The following is a 12097-nucleotide window of genomic DNA, read 5'->3' on the forward strand; positions in this document are numbered from 1 at the left end:
TTATAGGGATTTACATGAATAATAGGATTTTTTTTCATTATAAATATCAGTATGTTGTGTTAGCACAAGTTATTCTGTATAGGACACCTTATAATTGTTCCTATTTGCCTTTAAAATAGCTGACAAAAGAAAGTGTTGTGCTTGGATAGTGTACATTTACTATACGCAACTGGACAAAGGGAAGAATATTTGCATTGGCATAACGGGTTAGTCAAACACAATACATGTGTAGTCCTTCATTTATTGACATATTGAATAAAAACATATTTCATAGTTATACTGAGCATCTTTATCAAAGCATTCCACTTTCAAACACCTATGGCCACATAAGGTGTATAAATAATGAAGGGAGATTAGAAACGATTGCATAGTGAAATCACACTAAGGGCCTGATTCAAAGTGAGATGTACTCCCGTTTATGTAGAGTATCTTACAATTTATTCACAGGACTCCTTACGCCTGAAGAGGCATGACGGGGTTAGGAAGGGGTGTTCTAACTTAGTATGGGCCTGTTCAAGCAATTGTGTTCAGTTTCAGACTTGTGCGTGTGGTCATTTACCTGGGGAACAGATGGCATTAGGATGCACTATGGCAAGAAGGAAAACCAGCACTTGTAGTGTGTGGCTCTGGACAATTTTCTGCTGGGAAACCTTGGGTCCTGGCATTTATGTGGACGTTACTTTAGAGAATCTACCTAAACATTGTTGCAAACCAAGTATACCCCTTCTTGACAACAGTGTTCCCTGATGGCAGCGGCCTCTTTAAGCAGCATAATGTACCCTGCCTGTCAGGAGCTGCGGCGGCCACGGGCACCGCCGCGACTCACTTCCTCCCACTGTGAGCATCCCGACCGTCTCCATGACGACCGGGATGTCATTTCCTGTTACTTGGGCCCGACTGTTGCTAAGGCAAAGGACGGACGCCGAGTGTACTAAGCGGTGTGCCCCGGCAAGTGCTGCAGCCGGGCGCATGCGCTAATACTATAGCCTGTGGGCTAATTAATTATTTGGGGCATCATTAATTATACTGGGCCTGGTAATCAATACAGGTCTAAGCCCTGTTCGGCCAATATCAGTATATAAGGCAGGGAGGGCTTAACCTCCCTGCCGGTTATAGCGTTCCAGTTGCCTACTGTTGCTGACCTGCTCTGGATACCTTGATTACTGATTTCTCATTGTAACCCCTGTCTGTTTCTTGGACCCCTGCCTGCTTCCCTGTGACCCTGACCTTTTGGCCTGTATCTTGGATTCTGCTGTTCTGCTCGTGATCTTGACCTTTGGCATGTTTCCTGACTACTCTTCTTGCAAGTGACCCCTGACCTTGGCTATCATCTGATCATCCCTTACCATCTCTACTGTCTCTTGGTCTGCGGCTGCGGTTTAGTATAACAAACCTACACTACTTTGGAGTTAAGTTCTGGGGGCAACCGAGTACATGTGAGCGCATCTAGCTCTACGGGAAAGGCGGCTGCTATAGGCGAAGACCTCCGCCAGTCTGCTCTGCAGGTTCGTTATCTGACCACTAGCCGCCTAACAATGTCACAGTGCAAACATTTTTCAGGAATGGTTTTTGGAACATTAAAAAAAGTTCAAGGTGTTGACTTGACTTCCAAATTCCCCATATCACAATCCGATCGAGCATCTGTGGGATGTGCTAGAAAAACAAGTCCGAGCCATGGAGGCTCCATCTTGCAACTTACAGGACTTAAAGGAACTATTGTTAATGTCTCGGTGCCAGATACCACAGGACACCTTCAGAGATCTTGTGTAGTAAATACCTCGACTATCAATATTAAGAAGGTGGTTTTAATGTTGTGGCTGATCGGTGTATATGCATATGGTAATTCTTACCTAGATATGTACTTTCATGCACAAACACAAAATACATGTTTGTGTTAGGAAATATTTTGATAATGTTTTTGAATATTTATGTCAGGATTGTACTTATGTTTTCCAAAGGTGGCCAGATGGGTTATGGGGACAGATCAGATGGGGTCTGGTTCCAAGACTCAGGTGAGGAGGATATAGCTGCATTACTTCCTCCCTCCTTACTCTATAGGTTGTTCTTATTAGCTGGACGCTAGTTCTGACTGAAAAAGCTTGTAAGGGGTTACTACTGAGAATGTCGATTAATCATCCTGAACTTGCCCCTTAATTAATATGAGTATGTCCCCATTGTCACGAGTTGTTGCCAGCTAGACAGTTTGGAGTCAAACCAGCAGGACCATGGGGTATATTGGGATGAGAAAGTACAACCTCGTAACAGTCCCTTGTGACAGCTGCCAAATCCTAAGGGGTCATATATCTAATACCACCCATGGGCTAGTTCCAGGAGTGTGGGAAATAAAACTGTTTTTGAAAGGAGGGACCCAGCCCTGGGGCAGTTGGTTCAGAGTGGAGGGAAAAGAACAGAGTGCACAGATTGCTATGTTAGAAGGACCACACGTCAGAGTTTTTGCCTTATGCGTGTGTTAGGGAATTTAGACTGTAAGCCCCAATGGGGCAGGGACTGATATGAGTGAGTTCTCTGTACAGCGCTGTGGAATTAGTGGCGCTATATAATAAATGGTAATAATAATAAAATTATATATACTGTACATACGTGCATATACATATTGTCTAGAGATTTTTCTGAAACAATGCCCCTGGTGGCAAAAACAAGACATTTTTAAAGGTCGTTTGAATGATAGAACTCTGTACCTTATTTACTCTGCAACAAGATACAAATAAAATGTATATTATTTTTAAAGTTTTGTCTGTATAACTGTCTCGTACCCCTTCTTATGAATAAAAAGATATTTATCTTTGGAGCAAGATAATTCATTTCAAAATATTTTCCACGGACTGTAGTAGAATGGACATCTGTTGTATGTGCTTTAGTTTGCATTCTATTAGAATTGTTTTCAATTTCCACAATTGCTCCTGTATACAAGAAAGTCAGTATGTAATTTATTTTGCTATAGTATTTCTTCTTCCAGTGAAAGTGTCTATAAAATTTTTAAAGGAAAGTAGGTTGCTAAAATGTACTTAATTTGCCATGATAGATTGAGTCCATGCTTCAGTAACTGTAATTGAATCTGTGACCTAGTTCTTTAGTAAAGAAGAAATAGTCTCTCGGGTTTTGTCACAACCATCTTGTAATGGAATTCAAAACTGACTGTCAAAATGTCAGTACTTTTTACACCACTTGGTAATATTATTAGTCTACAATTTGTTACTTTTTAATTAATCTCAATAAATGTTTTCATAGACAACATGATGGCTGAAAATGTGAACTGTTCAAAGGGGTTATGCTATAAAACCATTAACCAAGTGCATCAGCTTAAATGTTGGGATATTTTCTTTGTAGCTTAAGTATAAGCATATACTGCCAAACAATAATACTATACTTTATGGTTAATCACATTGGGGGATTGCATGGGTATCTAGGGAGGTGGTGACAGTAGTCACATATTCCTGTATTCACATCTGCCTGTCAGCATGTCAGAGATACATTTAAGATGAATTATCATCCACTTGAATAGCAGGACCCCCAGTTCACATACCATATTTGGGATCCCTTAGACCAGTGATGGTCAAGAGGCCCATCCGAGTCTTCACCTGTGGCCCCCAGCTTCTTCCTGCTTTTTTGTCAGGTTTGTTTGTTATACTTTGTAACACTTGTTTAAAATGCTATATATTGTTTTTAATCATTCCTGATATTAAGGGTAACATGTGACCGTTTTGTAAATGGGCCACACATTACCGGCACTATGTGGCCCCCTATGGTAGCAGAATGCCCATGACTGCTCTAGATCCTTTTTGACATAAGCTTCCCTAGTTTTATATATCTACAAGTGTCACGATTGATACATTTACGGAGATAAAAAAATTATGTCACCCCAGGGCTCCCAACTGAACAAGCCTTAGGACTCATCCAATCACACGAATCTTGTGCTTATTACAAATGTTAGGTGACACAAGGGTGTCACCATCATCTACTGAATTTGCATCTGCACTTTATCCTTGCTTCCACAGAAAAATGTTCTAAATACAAATGCAAAAAGCCTATTGGAACTCCCAGGTCCATGCTATAAAGTAAACTAAATACATATAATTATTCCGGTATACCCAACTCATCAAGTGCAACTATTCTGGAGTGGAAAAGAAAATACACTTACCCAACAGCAGATTTAAAGGAATGTTATTAAAATAGTTAATATATCTATAATGATCCATCCATTCTGTTGCCTGGGGAAAACATTTACCTTGCCAAGGCAGTGACTGTCTGCATCACACTTCTAATGCCATGCATTTGTCGAAATCGTATAATTGGATGAACAAAAGTATATTGGTTAATATTGTTTTACCGTGCGATTGCGCTCAGTACGCCATGTAATATGTGACGCGATCGCACAATAAAATCTGCACGCATACACTCATACTCCCACATTCATTTATTTATATATTACATATTTATAATGGTTCCATTCCACAGTGGTTTATGAGCAGATGGTATTTGGTTTATAGTTATATATATTATAAGGTTATATGTACACTTTAGTGATATTTAAGGTTCAGTTTACAGGAAATATGTCATGTTTAGTATCATTTTAATTCCCTATTTATCCGCAGTTGTCCGGTTCATTTGCCGAAGGGATCGCACATTGCATACTCTAGTTAGGGATGTTGGGGAATAAATGTTTAAAATGATACTGTCTGTGTATTGTAAATAGACTAGTTTAAACTGGTTTCTGGGCAGGAGAGTCAGAGTCATCATCTGTAGAGCAGACCACCAGCCTTGGAAGGTTGACCCCCACCCTTGGAGGGGGTTGTTTGAACTGGCCTATGACCTGCATTACACTGGACCCTGCTGAAGCCTGGACCTATAGAAAAAAGCCACATCATCTGTATTGTTTTTTCTGTATCACTGAGTGTGTATATATATATGGCTCTGCTGGGGCCAGCTAACAGTCATCTCTGACCACAGTCTTCTGGACTGAAGTACTGTAGCTGGTACCAGCGGAGCGCAGCTGAGTGCAGCGGGCGTGGTGGTATGTATGTATTTGGTATCGGCTGTACTGTATTATAATTATGTATTGAACTGCTAAAACATTTCTTTTGCTAAATAACTTGTTTGTGCTTTGGAACCACAAGAAATCGCTTAGACAATGCTTATTGGAAAACAATGAAATTACTTTAATACATTTTTAAAAGAATTTTGCTACAGCATTATATTTCGCAACTAATTATTGGGCTGGTATAGGAGGATTAAAACATATTATGAAACAAAAAAAAGAGGTTCATGATTTAAAAATTTGCTCCATGATCTTGGATAAATGGATCTTAATCATTGAAAAGTAAACCCACAAACTCAACAGTAATGCTGCTGAAGAGCTGCAAAGTTCGAGGTGCATGGTGCACGTTACAGAAGTTCAATCACTAGTTATCTTAGCAAATCAGTTTTTATCTGTAACTTATCTTGCACAGACCCAGTGTTTTTGGATGTTGGGGTACAGTCCTCCTTTTAGTATTTTGAGACTTTGAAATATTATTACTGGCAACGCAGCTGCTTCCTTCCCTGGCCTTTAAACAAATATGGATAATTACAGTCATTTTGGCATAGTATGACTTCTGTCTTTTATACATTTACTTGTTTCACATATTCATACTGTATTTTATACTACAATATTATAAAATATTCCATAACATTTTAGTAACTGAAATATAATTGCACATATCATTACAGTGTTTATAATTGGAACTTTTTTTTAAATTTATCTTAATTTAGCTAACAATTTGCAGAAAAAACTTGCCAGCCTTGGCCAACAATATTTCTGATAAAAGCTGTTTTTTTCATAGATTTAAAATATATTAAAGGACTTTAATATATTTAAAGATATTAAAGGACTCTTTTTCCTCGCTTATTGATGCTCATGATTCCTATGCACTCCATTATAATATTGTTATTGATCATCTTTATGCACATATGATACCTGTTTTGACCGGTGGTAATCGTTTTTACGAATGTGAAACCACTGAGACAAAATATACATCCAAAAATCACTCAGGACTTTCACACCAACAGGGATATAATCAAGGCTTACCTGCAGAGCGACATCTGACGGTTCCGAACACAGCGCCATGCTGACAGTTGTTGAATCCGAAGACACTGCTAGCCGGCACTTTACTTACACGTCAATGAACAGAGCGACCTAAAGAAATTAGAATTTAAAGTGGCAATGGCCGGACCCCGCAAATAAACACTTTAAGTCTTGATTATATCCCTGTCGGTGTCAAAGTCCTCAGTTTTTTTTGGTAGGTATCTTCGGTGTCAGTGTTTTCACATTCGTTTTGACTGCTATACCTAACCAATTTTTATTCAGATAAGTTAAGCTGATGTTATCATTTCTACTGTGATGCCTTAATGTATGGAATTGTTTATATGTTCAATGTCCTTATTGTCATTGTTTTCTGTTCTTTAAAACCAATTAAAAGATTTTCAAATAAAGATTTGTTTTGCAGTTTTAATTATTAACAATTAATCTGGGACATACTTGCGTCACATTCACAACACAAATATAACAGGCAAATAAAAAGATACAATATTGATTTCCTAAATATTAGTTAAAAAGAGATGTCAGCAACTAAACCATTTGGGGTATCAAACCTTGGTTTCTGTGTTGGTAGTCTGTCACTGAGACAGTTATTCCCTGAATTGACGTTCTTGAGAAACTATTTTCAAGGGTTTCTAATGACTTCAAAAAAAGCTTCACCTATTCATAGTATTTGACCAATAACATGAAGCACTAGATTTTTTAAACCAAGCAACATCTTGTTTCCCTTGCTTGACTATTGTGATTTGTACCTGTGATCTTGCCTTGCTACTTTACAATTGTTAGCAGTGGTTTTAGTGGAAATTTAGAAGTGGGGGTATGGAAATTTAGAAGTAGCTGTATAGAAAATGAAAGTGAAGGAATTTGATTGCTTGGCAATCAGAGCAGTGGGCGAAGTGGGGGTATGGCATACCATTTTTTACCGGCCAACTTTGACCACTGATTTTTACGCGTGTACATGTGATTACCAATGTACTGACTTCTGCTTGTTTAACTATACTCCCCTTTTGACAAAAATAAAAATACATGTATTTTTTTTTTTAAAAGTATTAAATATCTTTTGAGGGTAAGGATGGTCAGTTTATTTTTTAAGATTTTTTTTGCAATAACATGTAATTTTCATAAAGAGCATGTAAAAAGACAATTTTGTAAGGACTGCCAAATTGTACAAATGAATGAACAAACTATTATAGTAGAAACACCTCATATCCTCATATAATCATAGACATTTTATAAACTTCTGCATAAACAATAAGAAACTAAAATCCCAACAATACGCAACAATGCAAATTACAATTAGCATTTTTAGCAAAGATGTCTTAAAACACCATTTACCAAATAACACATGACAGTGCTATTAAAATTTCATTACTTCAACCAGTTAATACAAAAAGAAAATGATTGTACTTTCCATGGATGCACATTTATCAGATTCACTAGGGGTCCTAAATGCAGTTATGGTCATACACCATTCATGCATATGGGAGGTTGCCAATGTGCATTGACAGCCACTCATCCTACATAATACAGCAATATGAAGAGTGTGGTGTGAGACGATTGCAGCCACTGGACAGCCTGGTGGGTCCAACAAACAATGCATCCATAGAAAGAACAATTTAATATGTTATGCTAAATCATTGAACACGTTAAGAAGGCAAATCTAGTGCTGTAGTCAATATATACACCTGAGTCTCATGTTTCATACATTGATGGAGACATAAATTTTCAGACAAACAAGTACTGCAATGTTAGATGCCCATGAGAGTCCCAAAAACCTGGATCCTTTTGCAAATACCCTAATTATCCATCCCAAACACCTTTCATGTGCAACTCAGTGTTTGGATTCAAGGCTCAAACACCAAAACTCGATATAAAGACACATACCAAAAACTCTTCTTCTCTTTAACCAAGACAACTTAGGACAAGATTTCAATCCATACAAACCGCGTCCATATATTCACAAACCACACCGATGTAATTTTAGATCACACCCACTTTCTGTCATGCTTGGCCAAACAGAGCTGTTGCCAGGTATGCACTACCATATTACACAGCTGTGCAGATGCAATATCAGCACAGTAACTGGTTCTTTAAATTTCAACATGGAGTCATCCAAAATGATCTAACGCTAGTTTAGTAAAATTGTGCAACCAATAAGATATCAGTTGTCATTTTTCTGGAGCAGTTTAGAAAATTAAAGCTGACGTATGATTGGTTGTTTCTAGTTCCTGCATGTATGTACACATAGCACCATTTTATTAAATAAGTGGAACTTTTCCTTTTAAAATTAACATTACTTGATCTTTTTTATAAAAATTATAATTGATTCACAGGCATTGCATACTTTACTAAATGCTGATAAATTCAATGCTTCCTATTTCTAATTAATCCCAAAAGAATAATATTTATAAAAACATGTCACAAAAACATTAAGGAGATGAGTAGTATTTATTTGAATATTATGTCTTCTTTCTCTACAGCCAACTTGCCATTGTCTCTATGGATTAATTAGGAAAGCAGTTTCCTAAAAATTCTACAAGTAAACATAAACATCTAACACCAGTACTAGAAACTGTCCTGATAAATGAAACTGCTTTTATGCAAAAAATTAGTCAGTAATTGGGTTCTCCTTCCAGGTCCAAATCAATTTTAAATGATTTAATTAAATATAACATATCTATTTTTATGCAGCAGTGGGAAATTCTGTCATTAAGTGTTCTGATTAAATTTTAATAAATGTAAATTTCCATTTCTGCACATTTTAAATGCATCCTATTTTCTACACCTTGAGAATAATTTACAAAGCGGATAACATAGAGTGCATCGTGCATCATGCAACTACACAGAGGGTGCTAACTTATTTGGGACACTAGTTGTATGGTGTTTGTGGAGCGATGAGCACAGGCCAAGCTCACAGTGAACTGTAGTGACCACAAGACCATTATTCCATGCTGTCATACTTCACACCACAATACTTGTTTTAAAAGATCTCACTCCATCAGTATATGAGCAATTTCACATATTTATCAGAGATTCATAACTGAGTGATGATTAAGCCCGACAGAAGTTAAAAGCTGAGGTGTGTGTTTGTAACTTTATTTGTCCCCTCTCTAAAGGAGTTAAAGTGGGCAGGCAAATTGAGTCTTGGTTATGCCCATGTTGTGTCACTGTGGGAGGTCACTCAGACCACATCTTAAATATCCTTGGCTGATGGTGTTCTGTCTCTTAGGGTAATTACACACTGAAGCTTTTTCTTGCATTCAAAGGGGCAATCAGCCGACATACGACTGTTCGTGTTAGTGTGTATAATGTCACAATTGTCGAAAGTTGTCCCAAAGTGTCAATTGTCCGCTCACTTGGTTGGTCGTACAGTTTAAAATTTTCCTTACACTCACCTAACGATCAAATGCAATGATTCATAGGGAGTTACAAATTAAATTATGTACTAACTTGTGTAACCAACTGTCTTCTAACTATCTCAACATGGATGTTCCAACGCTACTTAATATTAAACATATCCAAAACAGAGCTTATTATTTTCCCTTCTGCCAGAATCACTACCTGCCCTCAAATCTCCCTCACTGTTAATAACACCACAATTTCCTAGTCTCCCAAGCCTGCTGCCATGGTGTCATACTTTACTCCACCCTCTGCATTATTCCTCACAATCAGACTCTCTCTGAGTCATGTCGATTCCACGTTAAAAACACTGCTGGAATACACTCTTTTCTTACTCAACATGCTACAAAACTCTTATCCATTCTCTCATCATCTCCCGTCTTGACTGCATCAACTTCCTGCTATCTGACATTTACGACACCCATATCCCATATATCCAAACTTCAATCCATACTGAATGCTGCTGCAAGACTGATCTTCCTCTCTTACTGCTCCATATCTGCTGCACCACTTTACAAATCCCTACACTGGCTCCCTGTGTCCTCCTGAATCCAATTCAAATTACTCACCTACAAAGCCCTCAACAACACCACACCTTCATACATCTCAAATCTCATATCAAAATACTCACCTCTCGCACTCTTAGATCCAACTCTGACCTGCGCATTGTCTCGTCTCTGGTAACCACCTCTCACCTACAAGACTTCTCCCGTGCTGCTCCCCACTTATAGAATTCCCTTCCATGCCCAATAAGGCTTTTTTAAAGCTTACCTTATGCCTGATAATACTATTCACAATAATACACCCTCACAGCTGTCCTAATCTCCACTCTAAGCCACACTTGCTCCTCTTGTTTCAGCTGTACCCTCTTTCACTTAAAATGTAAGCTCTCTAATGAGCAGGGTCCTTCATACCCTTTGTATTCATGTCTGTATTTATTTTGTCTGCCTTGTATGTCCTTGTTTTATCTATGTCCTGTTTTTCATACTGTGGAGCACTGTAGCACCTTACAAATCTACGATAATAATAATCATAATAATAATAATAATAATAATAATAATAATAATAATATTGGTTAACATAGCAGGTGATGTCCATATCATCAGGTGATCTACCATGGGTGTGAAAGTTTAAACCAGTGATAGGCAACCTGACACACTTTATGGGCCATATAGGCAGCATCTAAACTGCAAACAGTAAATTATTGTTATTTTCAGCAATAGTTTAAAACAATACATTTAATCAAAGAAAAGAGACACATACCTGTAATAACATATCAGCAGACATTTTAAACCTGTATCACAAGTTATAACGAACAAACCTGGGTATCTGTTCTATTATGGGTGATACATCATGCCCTCTAAATGTGTATCCCAGATTGGGTTTTTCACTAGACTCCATCTTTTTCTGCTAGTTAGAAAAACATAGCAGAACTCAATGGGTCCAAAATATGGTTTCTAAATCTGTGGTTTACTTAACAATTTAATTTGGTTTGGTCATTATGAAAACGGAATGAATGCTCATGTCACCATATAGTTGGAGACTGCATTTAGTTTGTGCACCACAACAACACAATCCATATGGGTAGTTACTTAATATTGGCTATAAGATTACAAAAAAGCAAAACAACAACATATGATTTACTGGAAATTGTACTATAAAAATTAAATTAATGCATAACACAGTATTACCAAAAAAGCAAACAAAAGAAATCCATTCGGCTTTAGCAAAACAGGCCTTTTCCAATAGAATGAGATCATTTGCATTTTTCCATGTCATAAAGCTAATTTAAAGCAATCAGGTCACAGTAGCAAATGCATAGTGATGCCAAGTTCATTAATATATGTATTGATTTTGAACTTGGTTCTCTATGTTCATGTTTAACAGCACAGAGACACTAATTCTGGTATGTTTAACTCTTCTGTTCCTCTACTGTGTAACTAGACAATAAGGACAGGCAATAGTGTATTAGATTTAGAATCTATGAGATTGAAAAACTCACCACAATTAAGTTAGGTACAGACTGAATGTTTTTCAGCCGATTATCAGGTCAATCGCCCTATAAACGACCACTCGGCCACAGATCATGTTAGTGTGTATACTCACACGATGAATGACAGTCGTTCCAAAGTGACGGTTGTCGTCTCATTTGGTTGGTCGTACTGTTTAATAATCTTGTTCCAATCACCTTTGGATCATGTAGTGTGTATGCTCTCACAATTATGATCTCCATAGAGTTTACAAAGTCATGGGGTTAAATGACTTTTTCAGCGTGTTAAAATCGCTGCAAATCGCGGGTGATAAGCCGCGATTTTAGTCAAAATTTTCTGAAATGTATCAAGCTGCGATTTTGACCCTGATCCTCCAAATCGCTGGTCATCTCTCGCGATGTAAAACACTCCTGTGTTGTTATTATTATTATTTTTATTATTATCCTTTATTTGTTAGGCTGATAGGTTTATGTGTTAGCTAACTCTCCTGTGTTGTAGCAGCGAGTTGTATAAACACATCACACATTTTTTTTTTTTTAACTTTGACCTATTCTTTTACAGTTTTGACAGCTGCAGGAGCTCCAGCTCTATTGCAGAACAGTGTAACAGTGAT

Source organism: Mixophyes fleayi, chromosome 10, assembly GCF_038048845.1.
Source record: "Mixophyes fleayi isolate aMixFle1 chromosome 10, aMixFle1.hap1, whole genome shotgun sequence".
Lineage (NCBI taxonomy): Eukaryota > Metazoa > Chordata > Amphibia > Anura > Limnodynastidae > Mixophyes > Mixophyes fleayi.